A 19522-nucleotide genomic window follows, 5' to 3' on the forward strand; every position below is an offset into this window, starting at 1 on the left:
GGTAAACAGTCTGCACAGCCTTTTGGTCATGCCAAGCCTTTTGCAATTCCTGGCTAGCCTCAAGATTTTTGGTGGCCTTCTTCATATACTCTTCTATTCTGGAGCAAAGACCAAGTACATGGTCCACAATATCTTGTTTGGGAGGTGTGCGAGGTAACTCCCATCCCTCCTTCACTAGACACAATGGACCCATAACAGGATGTCCATACAGAAGTTCAAAAGGGCTGTAACCAACCCCCTTCTGAGGAACCTCCTTGTAGGCAAATAGAAGGCAGAGCAAAAGGATGTCCCATATGCACCTAAGCTTGTCTGGGAGACCTTTAATCATGCAAAACACACAATGTGATGGACGGAATGTTGCACATTGGCAAGACCTTTAATCATGCCCTTTAAGGTTTTGTAGAATCTCTCAACTAAACCATTGCATTGTGGGTGATAGGGTGTGGTGAATTTGTAATTCACTCCCCGCTCCTTCCACATTGAAGTCAAGTAACTAGACATGAAGTTTGCACCCCTGTCTGATACTACCTCCTTAGGGAAACCCACTCTGGAAAATACTCCCAGGAGGTCTTTTGCTACCACAGGAGCTGTGGTGGTCCTAAGTGGAATGGCTTCTGGGTACCTAGTGGCATGGTCCACCACCACCAGGATCAATCTGTGCCCAGAGGCTGTCAGAGGATCCATGGGACCAACAATGTCAATCCCCACCCTCTCAAAGGGAACCCCCACCACAGGTAGTGGTATCAGGGGGGCCTTTGTGGTACCACCTGCCTTGCTACTGGCTTGACAGATGACACAGGAGCGACAAAACTCCTTGGTGTCTTCAGACATATGGGGCCAATGAAAGTGAGGGACAATACTGTCCCAAGTCTTGTTTTGGCCCAGGTGTCCTGCTAAGACACGGGTACTTATAGTACGGCCCGCGGGCGGCCAGCGACACAGCAAGCCTTCCATGGTGGCCCGCAGACCTTGCAGAAATCGTACCGCGTTTAAAAAATGTTTTCTTAAAGAGTCTGCAAACACTGCCGTTTGCAGCAGCGCACCTCTGAGAGACTCTGCTGCTCTGTGCGGGCCAGGAAATTCCAGGGATAGTGAGAATGGAGCTGCATGGGCCTAAGAAGAGGTGAAATACAATAAAGCCTCATTAACATGCACATGGGCTTTTAAAGACCTGTGAAGTGCTCGGGTGCGGCTGTGTGTGTGTGCCCGGGAAGCTGTCTCAGCCCGGGCACACACAGGCAGGGTGAGATGACAGAGGGAGAGGGAGGGAAAGGAAGGGAGACAGAGGGAGAGAGAGGGAGGCAAAGGGAGGGAGGGAGAGGGAAGGAGGGAGGGAAAGGGAGGGCGAGGGAGACTGAGAGAAGGAGACCGAGAAAGGGAGAGGGAGGGAGGCAGATTGACAGAGACAGAGGGAGACAGAGGGTGATAGACAGAGGGAGACAGACAGATGGAGGGAGACAGATAGAGGGAGGCAGACAGAGGGAGGAGGGAGACAGAGGGAGGGAGACAGACAGAAGGAGACAGAGGGAGGGAGACAGAGTAAGAGGAAGGGAGGGAGAGGGAGACAGAGGGAGGGAGGGAGACAGACAGACAGAGGGAGGAGGGAGACAGAGAGAGGGAGACAGAGAGAGGGAGACAGAGAGAGGGAGACAGAGAGAGGGAGACAGACAGAGGGAGATAGATAGAGGGAGGGCGACAGACAGAGGGAGAGAGACAGAGGGAGGAGACAGACCGAGGGAGGAGGGAGACAGAGGGAGGGAGACAGAGGAAGGGAGAGGGAGACAGAGAGAAGCAGACAGAGGGAGACAGACAGAGGGAGGGAGAGGGGGGAGACAGAGAAAGGGAGAGAGACGGAGACAGAAAGGGAGAATGGGGGATACAGAGAAAAGGAGAGAATGGAGACAGAGGGAGGGAGACAGAGGGAGGGAGACAGAGGGAGGGAGACAGAGGGAGGGTGACAGAAGGAGTGAGACAGGGGAGGGAGACAGGGGGAGGGAGACAGGGGGAGGGAGACAGGGGGAGGGAGGGAGACAGAGGGATGGAGACAGAGGGAGGGAGAAGGAGACAGACAGAGGGAGGAGGGCAACAGAGGGAGGGAGACAGACAGAGGTAGGAGGACGACAGAGGGAGAGAGACAGATTTAGGAGGGTGTCAGAGGGAGGAGGGCGACAGAGGGTGGGAGACAGATAGAGGGAGACAGATAGAGGGAGACAGATAGAGGGAGACAGAGAGTGGGAGACAGAGGGAGGGAGAGAGACAGACAGATGGTGATAGACAGAGGGTGACAGAGTGAGGGAGACAGAGTGAGGGAGAGAGAGGGAGCGAGGGAGGGAGTGAGAGGGAGTGAGATAGTCAGAGTGAGTGAGACAGAGGGAGACAGAGTGAGAGAAGGAGAGAGGGAGGGAGAGAGGGAGAGAGAGGGAGAGAGATAGAGAGAGGGAGAGAGACAGAGAGACAGAGAGCAACAGAGAGCGAGAGAGCGAGAGAGAGAGAAAGAGAGAGAGAGATGTGTGTATGCCGGGTCTGGTGGCTCAGTGGACGAAGGCGTCCGCTACAGGGACCTGTGTTCAACCTCATGGTCACAGTTTTTTCTGTTGCTCTAGCCCTGCCCCCTCCCCACTGACCCCACCCCCACCGGTGAGGCCCTCAGACACAAACCACACTGTAAATTTGTCCCCTGAGAGAAAGTTTGTGAGTACCCATGTGCTAAGGGAATATGTTATGTTATGTTATGTTATGTTAAATGTGTTTATATAGCGCATGGCTACCCCAGCAACGGGGCGTCCCAGCGCTAGCAGACGGACCAACAGTAGGCGTAACGGGCGCATAATAGAAAGAGGAAGAGGAGTGATCAATATACGGGAGGGGCCCTAAAGGGAGGAGAACAGCCAAGTTTTGATAGGTTTTCGGAAGAGCAGATGATTCCTGGTGTTACGTGTTATCTTGGGCTAGTGTCAATAGAAAGCCCCTGAACTTCAGGGGTATAACCAACCTCCTGGCGGCACCAGGCTTGTGGTCTCTACTCTCAGAGTACAGGAGTCCATCATCCCAATATATCTTATGGGTTCCACTATCATTCCCAGCAGCCTGCTGTCTGAGGGGTTCAAGAGCGGGGCAGCTCAGCTGCTCCTGGCTCAGATCTGCCCTGGAAGGGCCCCCTATCCCCAAGAACTCACCCTGATCAGGTTCAAGCTCATCTGGGACAGTTCCTTCTTCAGGACTAAGATCATCTCCCTCAAGAGACTGATATGTACTCTGAGTCAGGGGGTAAGGCACTGCCTTTACCCTACTGCTCCTCCTCTTGGGAGGCACCTGGTCCATTTCTCCAGAATCCAGGGCCTGTTCAGTTTTAGACATTTTGGCCTGTGACCTGGTCACAGCAAACACATGTGCAGGGATTCCTAGCACTTCTGCATGAGCCCTGAGCTCCACTTCAGCCCAAGCTGACATTTCTAAATCATTGCCAAGCACGCATTCAACAGGGAGGTCTGCACTTACAACCTCTTAAGGCCAGTTACCCATCCCCAGAAGAAATTAACAACTGCCAAAGAATGGTCAGTCCTCATATTGCTAGCATTGGTCACTTGTTACATTTAACCAAGTATGATCTGCTCAGGAGCCACAAGATCATGTGTCACCATTGTGACACTCGGTCCTGTGTCCCTGCATGGCAAAGCCTCTTTTCCATTAATCAAAGGCTGCTGTCTGTATTTGCCCAGATTACTGGGACTGACAGATGAGGACATATCCATACTTCAATCACAGATCAGTACAGCCTGAGTTGGAACTCTGACTAGGCCAGAGTCCATCTCAGAACTCAGGGTTAACCCTACTATACCCTTATTCTGAACTAGGGGGAACAGGTGCCTTAGGGGCAATGGTGGCTGGAGTTGAGTCTTTGGACTTGGTACAATCACTAGTTCAATGGGTTTTCTGCTTACATACTTTACACCATGGTTTCCTTTGGCCTTTTCCTTTGTTAGATTGGGACTCACCACCAGATGCAGATTTTTGGGGACCTTGATAAGACTTCTGGTCTTTACCCTTTTCCCCACCCTTATCAGACTTCTTAGAATCTTGCTTCTTAGGGTCACCTTGGTTCTGAACCTTCTGCCTCACCCTTGTTCTGACCAATTTGTCTGCCTTCTGACCCAATTCTTGGGGAGAGGTCAGATCAGAGTCCACCAGGTACTGATGCAACAGCTGATTTTGACAATTATTAAGGATCTGCTCCCTCATAATTAAGTTGAACAATCCTTTAAAATCACACGCCTTACTGCCAAGTAACCAGCCCTCCAGAGCCTTAGTAGCATAATCTACAAAGTCAACCCAGTCTTGAGTCTGTGCCTTTTGGGTGTCTCTGAACTTAATCCTGTATTGTTCAGTGGTTAAGCCAAACCCATCATTCAGAGCACTCTTCAAGACTTTGTAATAATCAGCATCCTTTTCTCTTACAGTGAGGAGCTTGTCTCTATCTTTGTGTGCAAAGGAGAGCCACAAGATTGCTGCCCACTGCTCCTGAGGGACCCTATGTACTTTACAGGCCCTCTCAAGTACAGTTATCCATTTGTGGATGTCATCCCCACTCTGGTAGAGAGTGACAATCTTGTTCAGGTTCCTATGGTCATGAGTATGTTCTCTACCTCAAGGGACACTGATGCTGCCATCATGGGACTCTAGTCCCAACTTTTTAGAAGCTCTCTGGAGCTACAGGGATTCCCTGTCTAAAGCCAACTGCTCCTTTCTCTTTCTGAGTTTTTCTTCCTCAAGAGCAAGCAGTCTGCAATTTCTATCATGAGAGGACTCTTTCCTGTAGGAGGCTGAGGTCCTATGAGAGACAGAGGTCCCTACTAATGAACCAGAGTGATTAGACTCCACTGAAGAAATTCTAGACCTACTTGGTACACTGTTAATTCCCCCTGAAGGGGTGAATAGAGGACCACTAGGGTTCACTTCTTCATCCACAGGAGGAACTTGGCTATCCAGGTTAGAATCATTCTGATCCTCCTGGTCAGCATCAAGGTCCAGGTCTTGGGTGTTTTCACCTCCATGCCTGTCCTCTTCTGCTCCCCCACCCAACCTGCCTCCCTCATCAGACCCTGGGGTCTTTCTGAGATGACCTAAAATCAATATCTCTATGAGGTATTGAGTGTCTGGGTGTCTCCCTGTCTTCGATTTCCTAGATGTACACATGTTCCTCAATTCTGGAAATGGGACATGGTCATACTTAGTTAATCTGGAGCCACTGGCTTCAACCCTTGAAAACATACTAGTGTGGTGTGGTGTCTGCACCTACCTACTCTAGTGGGACTACTAAACTCTCTCTTGAGTTGTAGAAAGGGTGCACTAGACCTTTGGCACACAACTCTAAGTTCAGTAGAACTTGCTTTATTCTATCTTGATTTATATGTACCTATGTACCTATAGTGGTTTTCAGTTAGTCACTCAAAGAGATTATCTGGTAGAGCAATAGCAAGCTTGAATACAACCGCTGCACACCAATGTGAGAAGTTGGCCTGGCATATGCTGTCCACTAGTTATAGTGGGCACCTTGCACCAGTCCAAACAACCCTTATTGATGATAGGTTTAAGACAACCTTTATTGAAAGCTATCCTAGTGGTGGCTATGAAGAGCAGCCTTCAGGCTACGTCTTGAAGGAGTGTAAAGCAGCTTGGTTTACCAGATCATAACCTCTTGAATGTCTAAATGAAAGGAGAACCACACAAGGTATATATATCTATATATATATCTATATATATATATATATATATATATATTTTTTTTTTAAATTTATTTATTACTAAACATACTCTGGTAATCTCTTCATGAAATTACAGAGTAAGGTACACACTTTAAACAAAATATAACTTCAGTAAATAGCACAATATACACTGGGTCCCAGGGGGTGATCAAACCATATTAAGAAAGTGGTATAAGAACCACGACTTGACTAGATCAAGGCCTAGAGCCTGTAGAATCGCTGGGACCCCAAGGAACCATACAATGTAGTGACACAGGGGACCCTCGGGGGACGTGTGCAGTGTGAGAACAGAGCCGCGAGCTCCGTTAGCTGCTATGGGGAAAGTCGCGTTTGGAATTATAAAGTTTAAGGACACTTAGGAGAAGACTTTGAGCAAACCCCTTTCGACTTAAGGGGTTCTAGGGCTAACACCCACAGGAGCACCGGAGTACTCAAGTTATCTCACCCAGGGAAGCCGGGTGCATAGGTGCCAAATGGTGTCCGGAATCGTCATCGTTTTCAATGGCGACCTGCTGCAAAGTGCTGCTGCTGTGGAGAGGAAAAGTGTCCGTTGGGATCCAAGCCTGGATCGAAGATATGAGGAACCTGAAAGCAGAGGGGACAGAGTCTGTGTCACTTGCCAGTGACCAGAGGCACAATAGACGAATGCCCACCGATGTCAGGTGCTTCAGGTGCGAAGAGGTGAACCTTGACTCTACAGCCAGGAGGACCAGGAGGCTTCGATGACAACCTGGAGCTAGATTCGAGCTGTCCCATGAAGGATGTCAAGTGCTGCGGTGTCGGTGTTCGAAATGAAAAAAACAAGCCTTGGCACCAGCAACCCACTCAGTAAGAGTAAAGATGCTTCTGTGTGGACCAGCAAGGTCCAGGGGACTCCCCAAGAAATGGAGAGTCAGGGCATGTCTGGAGCAGCCAGGGAAGCCTAGGAAAGTTAAAGTTGCCTTCTCAGGGACCCACCAGTTAAAGGACCAGGGATCGCGAAGATATCTCGAGAGAAAACACAAAGGACTAGCTCACGGAACACTCATGGAGTGTAGGCCAGTAATCTTTGGTGGAAATGCTGCTTGGGGTCTGGGCTACAAGTAACCCGATGCACAGCTTCAAGGATTGTCCATAGGCAGGTGCACTTGTAAATGTCCACGATGTCCAGGGGTTCCAGTTCAATGGTAGCCTCGAGGGCTAAGGGTCTCAGCTTTGCTGGAGACTCGGGTCGGCCTCTGGGAAGTCTGGAAACCTACCTCCTGTGTTGCAAATTCTTCGAAGTCCGGCGGGAGCTTCAGAGATGCAAACCAGTCAGATGCGTCCTTGGTGCCTGCCACGCAGGGGAGTAACTCCTTTACTCCAAGGGAGATTCTTCAGTCATCCAGCGTCATGCAGCTCATCGAAGTTCCAGGATTCAGTATCAGAGTTTCGTCCAGGTAAATCTAAAGTCCTGTTGCCAGGGGTTCCTATCCTATATCCAAGGAAGGGGTGGGACAAACTCTGGGGACCCACCTATGGGAGGGTTTGGAAAGAGCGGTGGCTACACCCATTTCCTTTGTCCAGTTTTGAGCCAGAGCAGGAGCTGGTAGCCCATGAAACTGGTTTGAATGGGGCTATGCACAGGGACACCAAATGTGCTCCCACTGCTGACTTCAAAGCACTCTTGGAGTGCACCCACCCAACCCCAATACACTAAAGCATTTCTGGGAGGTGGTGACACCTCCCTGTGACAGGAAACCTATTGTCCAGGCCTCCCCTGTCAGAGTTTCGTCCAGCAGCAGGAGGCCAGACTTGTGTCTGGGGCTGTGGCATCCATTTTGTGATGTAGTTAAGTCACTGTATGTAGTATGAACTTTTACCGATTAGGTGTTCTTAAAAGACCCCTCATACACCAACCTAGTTGGTGTCATGTTTCATCATTGGGGTCCAAACAAGGTTTGCAGCGGATGACTCTCCATTACCAAAGTGGAATCTTGGATGAGCACCCCACCCTTGAGCCTCAATATCTGCTTAAAACCCATTAGCATTGAATTTTTGCTTTTTAAAGTGTCAGTGAGTATGCCAACATTTTTACCACACACCTTAGCGTGTGGGTAGGTACCGCACAGGTTTTCATGTGGCACCCTTCACCTTTGCAACTCACCTATCACTCACCTGGCCCTGAAGAAAGCCCCATTAATTTCTCCTAAACGGGCTGAAACATGTAGACCGCCACACATTGTCAACTTTATGGTAATACTCCCTGAATAATTGCACCACACATATCTATTTTAAGACATATCCTGAGCTGCCAACATTAAAATTTAGAGGCAAGGATTCTCAGAGATATTTTTCACTGAAAAAAATTCACTTCACATCACACTTACGCACCAACACCAGCTCCGCTGTAATCAGGCGTCGTAGCACAACCGGGGGGCACTCGGCTGCCCGGTTGGGACTCCATTGATGAAGCATGACACCAACTAGGTTGGTGTGTGAGGAGTCTTTTAGAAACACCTAATGGGTCCAAGTTCATACTACATACAGTGATTGAACTACATACACATAGTGGGTCCGTCCACATTGTTTAAGTTTAGTACGCATCTGGGGAACAAGACGCGCCCCTAAACCTTATCCCTTGCTCTCCCATTGATTTTTCTATCCATGTTGTGATGCCAGGGTTCTGTTAAGCTGGTACTGGGTGTACCGGTGTGGTCATGTTTCTGCCTCTAGGAGGGTGGAATCATAAGCCCGCCACCAGGACTGGCGGGGGTATGGTTTCAAAGTGTTTGACACCAAACACAACATGTTTCCTTGCAGCCATTCCAAAGTTAGCATTTACCCCGAGGTTATAATGCACTTAAGAGTATATGGTCTGGCTGCATCACAGAACAACCCCAGTGAATAGATTGCTCAGGCTGCAGAGGGGCCCTGCTCATGCATGGGCACACTTTCACACAAAACCCAGCTCCCTGCCTTCGGGATTGATAAGGCCTGCCATAGAGGTGACTGATAGGTTTATATGTGTAGTGATATAAGGTAGATATAGGGAACCTATTTCTAAGTAAGGGATGCATACGTCACCTTACACAAGCTGCTGTAGCAGACCTGTGGTGTCATTTTGGAAGGCTGCCCAGGGGTGGCATAATACATGCTTCAGCCCCTGGTAGGCCTCTGGGCTACCTATGCCCCTGGTACCTAGTGTACCATATGCTAGGAATTCATAAGGGTACCCCAGTAACTAAACTGGAGTGTACCTAAAGTACATGGAATCATTTTAGAGAGGAAGCAGCTAGGCTGGGGTCCTGTTTAGCAAGGCCCTAGCCAAACTAAAGTCGAAAAACAGTGAAACATCAGCAAAAAGTAGGGGTAACTATAAGAAGCAGATCCTACTCTCCTACACAAGCTACCAAAATCAGTGGCATAGCAAGGGTACCACCGGCCCTAATCTAAGACAGAAAAAAATTGATCTCCCCTCACCTTTGGATTGGTATTAAAAGATACCCAATCACAGAGGTTAGTACCTCTGAACCCCAGTGACACTGAATCGTATTCCCTAATCTATCTACGTATGACCCCTGTTAGAAATGTGGGTCTCTATTTGGCAGTGGCTGGCCACAGTCCAAGTAGGGACCCTTCTTCCTAAGTCAGAGTAAGGGGGCTACACCCTTTGATAACCCCTGCTCAACTCTGTGGTAATGTAGCACAAGCAGCTAGGCTTATCTCAGAGGCAGTGTGTAAAGCATTTATGATCATACACAGTAACACAGTGAAGGACACTACAAAGGGACACAACACATGGAATTATAAAAAATAAGTATCTTTATATATAGACTTAACACAAGACCAATAACGGTAAAAAGCCACAATATTGGAAAATGGGGGTACTCTTGAAAAGCTGGAAAAAGAGTTCAAGGGTTCAAATAGAGGTTCAGTTCAAAGCAGTGGTCTCTGCGACCCTCTTACTTGCAAAGTACCTGGATTTCGTAGCAAAACCAACAAAATATCGCAAAGGAGCTGTAGCGATGATTTTCCCCACGCTAGGCCGGCGATACATTGAATCCTTGCCACAAGGGAGGATGATGCGCCGGACTGCGGGTGCGTGCAGGACAAAGCGACAGATTTCTTCCCGCTAGGCCAGCGATGCGTTGAATCCTTGCCGCGAGGGAGGATGATGCGCTGATCCTGTTGCGTGTGCGATCTTGTTGCGATGAAAGAAAATGGCGCCCTGCGAGGGAGCGACGATCCGGGTGCGAAGAGAGGAAAATGACGGACGCACGGCGTCCGCGCTGCGATAATCTCGATGCGATGATCCGGGGTCAGCGAGCCTTCGAAAAGCCCGCAAACATACGATGCGATGCTCTTTGGGGTTAGCGAGCACATTGGGGCCTACAAGCGTGCGATGCAATGATCTTTGGTTTGCGAGCGCTCGACGGCAGCAGCGCGTGGTTTTTATTTACGCTCTTCAGCTACGGCGGCTCACAACGGCGTTAGCGACGATTTTCCGCTCTCTCTTCTCTGTAGTAGAACTAGAGGCCCTGGAACTCACAGGGGCCTCACCTGCAGATAGAAATCCTCGCTGGGAGGAATCAGGAGGCTGGTGGGGAAGTTAGATGGGTCTGTGACTCCAGCGGCAGACTAGGGTCCAGATGTAGGAGAGGAAATACCGGTCGGTAACTGTCGAATTCGGCCGTTACCGACCGGTATTTAGGAATCGGCATGTAGGGGCCAGCATTTTACAGAATCGGTAAATTTACCAATTCGGTAAATTTACCGATTCTGTAAAATACCGAATCGGTAATTTTACTGATTCGGTAATTTCCACATGTAGGTGACACTCCTGAGAGTGCCACAGGCCCTTAAGAGTCGGTATTTTACCACCCAATCCTATTGGGTGGTAAAATTCCGAATTCAGGTGTGCATGCACATCTGTGCATGCACACCTGTGCCATGTGACACACAGACATGCCCTTAGGCTTCAAGGCCCATAGGAATCAATGGGCAATACCGTTTCGGTATTTACCGAATCGGTAAATACCGAATCTTACCGATTCGGTAAATGTAAAAAGAAATTTACCTACATCTCTATACTTCTATTTTACCGATTCATAAATAGCGAATAGGTAAATTTTGGTATTTATGAATCGGTAAAATAGAATTACCTACATCTGGCCCTAGCTCTCTTCTAGCCCTTGGGTGATTACTTAGCAAACATAAAAGTCTCTCAAATGTCAATTTTCCCTATTCTTCCAAGTCCAATGGGAATTACTGCAGGCCAATCCAAGAAACGTATAAAGGATTTGGGTAACCCAATCAACCCTTGTAGGCTTGAGCAATGAATAGTACAGGGTAAAGATTGTCTACAAGGGACTTTGATTATAATTATGATTCACGTTATTTATTGTTTGATCTCGTGGAGTTTTGTCATCAATGGTCTAACTCACCGTGTGTCCATAGGAATACTGCATTAGAGTAAAGAAGGAAGAAGCACACGGAAAATCCTATTTCTTATGAAAATATTTTATATTTTATATTTCATAAATTCATTCAAGGGGATACAATACGTGAAAATATCTTAAGCAAAAAAGGTCATGAAAGGTTGTAAAAACAAAATAGACAACTCAATTCATAACACAACATCAACTCCTATAAATCGGAGAAGAGCAACTTAAAACCATCTATGTACAATTGTTACTCTTCAAGAAATTATTTTCTTTGGGAAATGAGGATCAAGTCGACGTTTCGGTCTTTCTGGCAGTTGTCTATAAGACCATCTTCAGGACAATTATATTTTGCAAATATTCAGAGGAAACCCGCTGTGTGGATACAATAAATCTCTATTAGCAATTTAAACATTCATAGACTACACATCTATCCGTCCTGTACATCGTATTTAGGACATTTTTAAGAAACAAGAAACCGTGTGCACAACACTTTGAATGTGTTTAAACTATCATCAAGTTATCACAGTAGTTCATATGCATGCAGCTCTTTTATTCTGCATGTCTCAACAATTAAAGTTTGATTGAATCACTACCATTGCCCATCGTACAATTATTTGTGGTGGTGGAACAAAGGGAGGGGAAGAGGGAGGGAAAGGGGGGGGAGGGACGAGATAGGACAGGGGGAAAAGGTATGTTAAACTGACTTACTTTCAAAGTTAAGGTATGGGCAGAGCTGCTAACTTGTCTTAGATTTGAGGGATCAAAATGGACCGCAGACTCTGTCTGTATAGACAAACACTGGAGTTAGCCCTCTAGAACTAGATTTTGGTGTAGTCTAGTTCTTTATGTTCTCCATCAAGGTCATGCCTGTCATTTATTTGTTTGGATTCTTGAATGATCCACATCACGCGATCAATGAAGGGAAATCGCGGTTGATGATTCTGTATATTTGCAAGAAAAGTCAGTTGTCAGGGCAGCTAGTCAGATGAATATTGATTGCTCACAGTGAGTGAACATCTAAATAGGCATGTCACATGAGTCTGACAGTTGTCTGCTTCTACTGCTGGTTAGAAACTGACAAAAAGAGCTGATCGTTGATTCTTAGTTATGTACTACTTGCTCTATTTTGGACAGAATGATATCTATTGGTGCCAACATCGAAGTTAATCATTAATTAAACGCGCTGAGCAGCTATCAGAAATTAATAAATAAATGTTTATCTGATGCACGGTGTAGCTTAACTTATTCTACGTCATCAAGATAGCTTAGATAAAATTGACAAAGACCTCTTTCTTTAATAAGGATTTACACCTTTAAACTGTCTGCGCGCTCACTTACACATCTACATATATTTGGGATGCTCAAAAAAGCTCCTTTGTTTAGTGGAGTGGGTCACACACAAGAGGAGGGTTCTACATCACAGTGCTCATGCAGAGCAAGTGGGTCAGCTACAGGCAAATTGCCATGTACACTCGACTCCGAGCATACACTGGATTTCAAACCTCAGCATAAATATTTATAGCCTGTCAGCAAGTTCAAGTCTACAGTGAGTACTGAAGCAAAGAAATTGAACTTAAAATAGCTTCATGTTACCAAAGTAAAACTGAATCGGCATATCGTAAGGAAATTACTGTAATTACTACATAGAAAGACGGCAGCTGTATTAACCTTAAAATCAAAACAGCCGTCTCAGAATTACGTGGCAAAACATCTTGACGCTACTTACATTTACGGCTTCTGACAGCACAGTAAACTTTCCAGCAGTCCGCAAAGGTTTGTGGATAAACTGGATTACCGCGGGAGAACCCTTTTTACATGCTTCAACCCGGAAGCAGAACAGTCTAAGACATAGAAGATGGACTGCCGGATTGGCAGAAAACATCCCCGTCTTCGATTTTCAGACGTTTTTAACTGTCGGCCATATTGAACAAACTAGCATGTGAGACATTGCTCAATCGGAACACATTTATGCCATAGCTCAGGGCTTCAGTATGTTGCACAATGGTAGTGATATGGACCTACATATCAATATAGATACTTGCACTTGATAGTGGATTGCTAAATACATTAACCAGTCACAAACTTTGACAAACAAACCACTATATAGAAAAAACAGAATTACTCTTCTCTGTCAATATCAATGTGGCACCAAAAATAGTGCGCATTGGGAATATTAAATTCTTTTAGACACATTGACAGTATCAATCTGGCACCAAACAAAGTGCGCATTGGGAATATTTAAACATTTTAAGATACATTGATCTATTTAGTATATGTAGATATTGAACCTAAACAGCAATTTTCACTATATTGTTGCTAACTACAAGACTTAAGGAATTATAAAAGAGATCTCAAATCGATGTATAGAAATTAGTCTGTTGGACTGACATTCTATAGTTAGTGGACTAACTGGCACATGCATCAACATTGGAGTTTGCGATTCCTTAATTGCGAAAAATAAGGAATCGCAATTAAGGAATCGCAAAGTGCAATGCATCAAGAAATTGCTAAATAAATTGCGATTTCTTAAAATTCCTTAATTGCGATTCTCAATTTAGGAATCGCAATTAAGGAATCCCTTCCCATTCATTCCTATGGGCCTATAGGCCCATAGGAATGAATGGGAAGACATTCTCATTTTGCGAATCGCAATTAAGGAATCGCAAAATGAGAATGCAATTTCAAGGGTGCAGGGGGGGGTCCAAAGGCCACCCTGTTGCACCCCTGAAATTTGCCATTAAGTACATTTTTCACACACACATGCCCCAAGGGCATGTGTGTGTGTAAAATGGCACTTTGAAAAATGCACTTTTGTGCATTTTTAAAAGTTTTCACAAATTACCATGAAGGTCAACTTCATGGTAATTTGCACCCCTTATTTACGAATTCGCAAATTTTAAAAGTATGATGCATTGCATTTAAGGAATCTCAATTTGAGATTCCTTAAATGCAATTGCAATTTAAGAAATCGCAGTTTTGCGATTTCTTAAATTGCGAGAACAACAAAATGCATAGTGCATCGCAAAAATGGAAATTGCATTCGCAAACGGCCGAATTTTGCGATTCGCACCGTTTGCGAATGCAATTTCCTTTTATGCATGTGCCCGTAAATGTATTATATTAAAGTCATTGTTTGCAATCATAGGCAGAGCTACTCAAAAATGCTTATAATTTTTGAGTATCTCTGCCTATGTCAGTCCAACAGACTAATTTCTATACATCGATTTGAGATCTCTTTTATAATTCCTTAAGTCTTGTAGTTAGCAACAATATAGTGAAAATTGCTGTTTAGGTTCAATATCTACATATACTAAATAGATCAATAAATAGATCAATGTATCTTAAAATGTTTAAATATTCCCAATGAGCACTTTGTTTGGTGCCAGATTGATACTGTCAATGAGTCTAAAAATGTTTAAATATTCCCAATGTGCACTATTTTTGGTGCCACGTTGATATTGACAAAGAAGAGTAATTCTGTTTTTTCTATATAGTGGTTTGTTTGTCAACGTTTGTGACTGGTTAATGTATTTAGCAATCCACTATCAAGTGCAAGTATCTATATTGATATGTAGGTCCTTAACACTACCATTGTGCAACATACTGAGACCCTGGGCTATGGCATAAATGTGTTCCGATTGAGCAATGTCTCACACGCTAGTTTGTTCAATATGGACGACAGTTAAAAACTTCTGAAAATCGAAGACGGGGATGTTTTCTGCCGATCCGGCAGTCCATCTTCTATGTCTTAGGCTGTTCTGCTTCCGGATTGAAGCATGTAAAAAGGGTTCTCCCGCGGTAATCCCGTTTATCCACAAACCTTTGCGGACTGCTGGAAAGTTTACTGTGCTGTCAGAAGCCGTAAATGTAAGTAGCGTCAAGATGGTTTGCCAAGTAATTCTGAGACGGCTGTTTTGATTTTAAGGTTAATACAGCTGCTGTCTTTCTATGTAGTAATTACAGTAATTTCCTTACGATATGCCGATTCAGTTTCACTTTGGTAACATGAAGCTATTTTAAGTTCAAGTTCTTTGCTTCAGTACTCACTGTAGACTTGAACTTGCTGACAGGCTATAAATATTTATGCTGAGGTTTGAAATCCAGTGTATGCTCGGAGTCGAGTGTACATGGCAATTTGCCTGTAGCTGACCCACTTGCTCTGCATGAGCACTGTGATGTAGAACCCTCCTCTTGTGTGTGACCCACTCCACTAAACAAAGGAGCTTTTTTGAGCATCCCAAATATATGAAGATGTGTAAGTGAGCGCGCAGACAGTTTAAAGGTGTAAATCTTCATTAAAGAAAGAGGTCTTTGTCAATTTTATCTAAGCTATCTTGATGACATAGAATAAGTTAAGCTACACCGTGCATCAGATAAACATTTATTTATTATTTTCTGATGGCTCCTCAGTGTGTTTAATTAATGATTAACTTCGATGTTGTCACCAATAGATATCATTCTGTCCAAAATAGAGCAAGTAGTACATAACTAAGAATCAACGATCAGCTCTATTTGTCAGTTTCTAACCAGCAGTAGAAGCAGACAACTGTCAGTCTCATGTGACATGCCTATTTAGATGTTCACTCACTGTGAGCAATCAATATTCATCTGACCAGCTGCCCTGACAACTGACTTTTCTTGCAGTTATACAGAATCATCAACCCCAATTTCCCTTCATTGACGTTGGATCGCGTCATTTGGATCATTCAAGAATCCAAACAAATAAATGACAGGTATGACCTTGATGAAGAACATAAAGAACTAGACTACACCAAAATCTAGTTCTAGAAGGCTAACTCCAGTGTTTTTCTATACAGACAGAGTCTGCGGTCCATTTTGATCCCTCAAATCTATGACAAGTTAGCAGCTCTGCCCATACCTTAACTTTGAAAGTAAGTCAGTTTACCATAACTTTCCCCCTATCCTATCTCGTCCCCTCCCCCCCTTTCCCTCCCTCTTCCCCTCCCTTTGTTCCACCACCACAAATAATAGTACGATGGACAATGGTAGTGATTCAATCAAACTTTAATTGTTGAAACATGCATAATAAGAGAGCTGCATGCATATGAACTACTGTGATAATTTGATGATAGTTTAAACACATTCAAAGTGTTGTGCACACAGTTTCTTGTTTCTTAAAAATGTCCTAAATACGATGTTTAGGACGTATAGATGTGTAGTCTATGAATGTTTAAATTACTAATAGAGGTTTATTGTATCTACACAAGGGGTTTCCTCTGAATATGTGCAAAATATAACTGTCCTGAAGATGATCTTATAGACAACTGCCAGAAAGACCGAAACGTCGACTTGATCATCATCTCCCAAAGAAAATAATTTCTTGAAGAGCAACAATTGTACATAGATGGTTTTAAGTTGCTCTGCTCTGATTTATAGGAGTTGATGTTGTGTTATGAAGTGATTTGTCTATTTTGTTTTTACAACCTTTCATGACCCTTTTTGCTTAAGATATTTTCACTGATTGTATCCCCTTGAATGAATTTATGAAATATAAAATATAAAATATTTTCATAAGCAATAGGATTTTCCGTGTGCTTCTTCCTTCTTTACTCTAATGCAGTAGTCCTGTGGACACACAGTGAGTTAGATCATTGATGACAAAACTCCACGAGATCAAACAATAAATAACGTGAATCATAATTATAAACAAAGTCCCTTGTAGACAATCTTTACCCTGTACTATTCAATCCAAGAAACAGCACACAAGTGCAAGGACAGTCCTCTCCTGCAGATTCTTTCAGTAACAGGGACAGAGGTTCCTCTTGACATCCAGGAGCAATACCCAAGTCAGGGGTTTGGGCACATATATTTATATCCCAAAAGTCTTTGTTCTCAGAAGTCTCTAGTCACTGAACCCAGCCAGTACCAGTTCTGCTCAGTCCTGGAGCTCTTTGTTTACCAGGCTGCATCCTTCCTTTCAGAAAGAGGGGGTCTGCCATCAGACACACAGTAGGAGGTGGAGCCAGCATTCACCTTGCCAGGCACAGCCCCATTCAGGACAAGGAGCTACCCCTCCCCAGTACTAAATGCAGATCCCTCTAAACCCAGACAGCCAATACACATAACAGCAGAGCACACTGGAGGCTTAGGCAAGAAAACACCTACTTTCTAAAAGTGGTATTTTCAAACACAAAATATTAAAACCAACTTCACTAAAATATGCATTTTATTATTCTGAGCTCAGGCATACTAAACTCGAATTTCTAACATGTTCCCTGAGTCAGATAGGACTATAAGATGTAATAGCCAGTTTGCCCATTCTAGCCTATGGAGAACAGGTAGCCTTGCAGCAGTGAAAACAAAATGGAGGGTGATTCACTACCAGGACATGCTACACATATCATGCCATGTCCTACCTTACACACACAATGCATCTACCATAGGGGTGCTGGCATGATGCTAAGGGAAGGGTCAGGGGCTGGGAAGTGTGAGCACTTCAAAGCCAAGATGGCAGTTCTGGACTGCACGCAGACACTGCAGTGGCAGGTCTGAGGTACACTTTACAAGCTACTTCTGTGGGTGGCGCAAACCAGCGCTGCAGGCCCACCAGCAGCATTTGGGTTACCGACCCTGGGCACACACAGGCCACACTACTAGGGACTAACAGGTAAACCAGATAAACCAATCAGGGATATACCAATTCACAGTCATATTTACACATGGAGCATTTGCGCAGTGGCACTGAATGGCAGTGGCAGAGCGCCCAGAGCATCTAATACCAGCAAAAACAGAGGAGACAACAGCGAAAAATGGAAGGGAGATCCACGCCAATGGTGCCAGGTCTAACACGTGTCCCCCCAGCTGAAATGTGGGGAGAACTACCCATCTCCTTGGGGCTTCTATTCAATAAGGCGGAAAAATCTGGACAGACCATCAGCATTGGCGTGTTCTGTGCCAGGGCGGTGTTCCACCGTGAAATCCATACCCTGTAGGGAAATGGACCACCTCAACTACTTGGGATTCTCACCCCTCTGAGGGGCCTGTGGTCTGTCTGAACACGGAAGTGAGTCCCAAACAGGTATGGTCTCAGCTTCTTTAATGCCCAGACCACAGCAAATGCCTCACGCTCAATTGCACTCCACCTCTGTTCCCGGGGAAGTAACCTCCTACTGATGAAGGCTACAGGTTGTCTCAGCCCTCCTCATTGATCTGTGACAGAACAGCCCCCACCCCATGCTCTGAAGCGTCTGTTTGGACAAGAAATTACTTGGCAAAATTGGCCGCCTGGAGGACGGGTGCTGTACACATGGCAGTCTTGAGGGTATCAAAAGCTTTCTGACAGGTGTAAGTCCAATTCACAATCTTGGGCTGCTTCTTGGAAGTCAGCTCAGTCAAGGGGGCAACAATGTTGCCATACTCCTTGACAAACCTCCTGTAATAACCCGTGAGAACTAGGAAGGCTCTCACCTGGGTCTGGGTCCTGGGGGCTCCCATGCCAGGATGGTTTCAATCTTAGGCTGTAGGGGTGCCACCTGGCCATTCCCCACCTGGTGTCCCAAATACACCACAGAACCCTGCCCAATCTGGGACTTACTGGCCTTGATTGTGAGGCCTGCTCTGATTGTGAGGCCTGCTCTGCGCAGCGCCATCAACACTTCCCAGAGGTGGCGCAAGTGGTCCTCCCAGGAGGAACTAAATACTGCAATGTCATCCAGGTAGGGGGCACTGAAATCCTCCAGCCCAGCCAACACCTGGTTGACCAACCTCTGAAAGGTGGCAGGGGCATTCTTCATTCCAAAGTGCATCGCACGGAACTGGTAGCGCCCATCCGGTGTGGAAAATGATGGCCTCTCCTTGGCCCCCTCAGTTAAGGCGATCTGCCAGTACCCAGACGTTAGATCAAACGTGCTGAGGTACCGGGCAGCCCCCAACCGATCTATGAGCTCATCAGCTCTGGGGATGAGGTGCGCGTCAGTCTTCATGACCGAATTGAGACCTCGGTAGTCCACGCAGAATCTGAATTCAGGGGTGGCACCAGGCGCGGCAGTTTTTGGCACCAAGACCACGGGGCTGGACCATGGGCTGCTAGAGGACTCAATCACCCCTAAGGCAAACATTTTGGAGACCTCGTCCTTAATGTAGGCCCTGACCCCGTCAGTCACTCGGTAAGCCTTGTGCTTGACAGGAGGACTGTACCCGGTGTCCACATCATGGACGCAACACTCAGTGACACTAGGCACCAGGGAAAACAAATCAGAAAATTGCCCCAACAGCTGGCGACAATGTCTCTGCTGCTCAGGGGTCAGTGTGGTGGAGAGGACCACACCCTCCACTGACCCATCCTTCTCTCCTGCACACAGGAGGTCAGGAAGAGGCTCACTCTCCTCCATTCCA

The 19522-nt window shown here is 45.8% G+C and overlaps 1 protein-coding gene across 2 annotated transcripts in view; it reads left to right on the top strand.

Moving 5' to 3' along the window:
* USP54 (ubiquitin specific peptidase 54) overlaps positions 1–19522 on the top strand; it is a 2015813-nt gene that overhangs the window by 1124403 nt on the left and 871888 nt on the right. The gene's annotated exons all lie outside the window — the stretch shown is intronic.

This window comes from Lissotriton helveticus, chromosome 5_1 (genome assembly GCF_964261635.1).
Source record: "Lissotriton helveticus chromosome 5_1, aLisHel1.1, whole genome shotgun sequence".
Taxonomy (NCBI): Eukaryota; Metazoa; Chordata; class Amphibia; order Caudata; family Salamandridae; genus Lissotriton; species Lissotriton helveticus.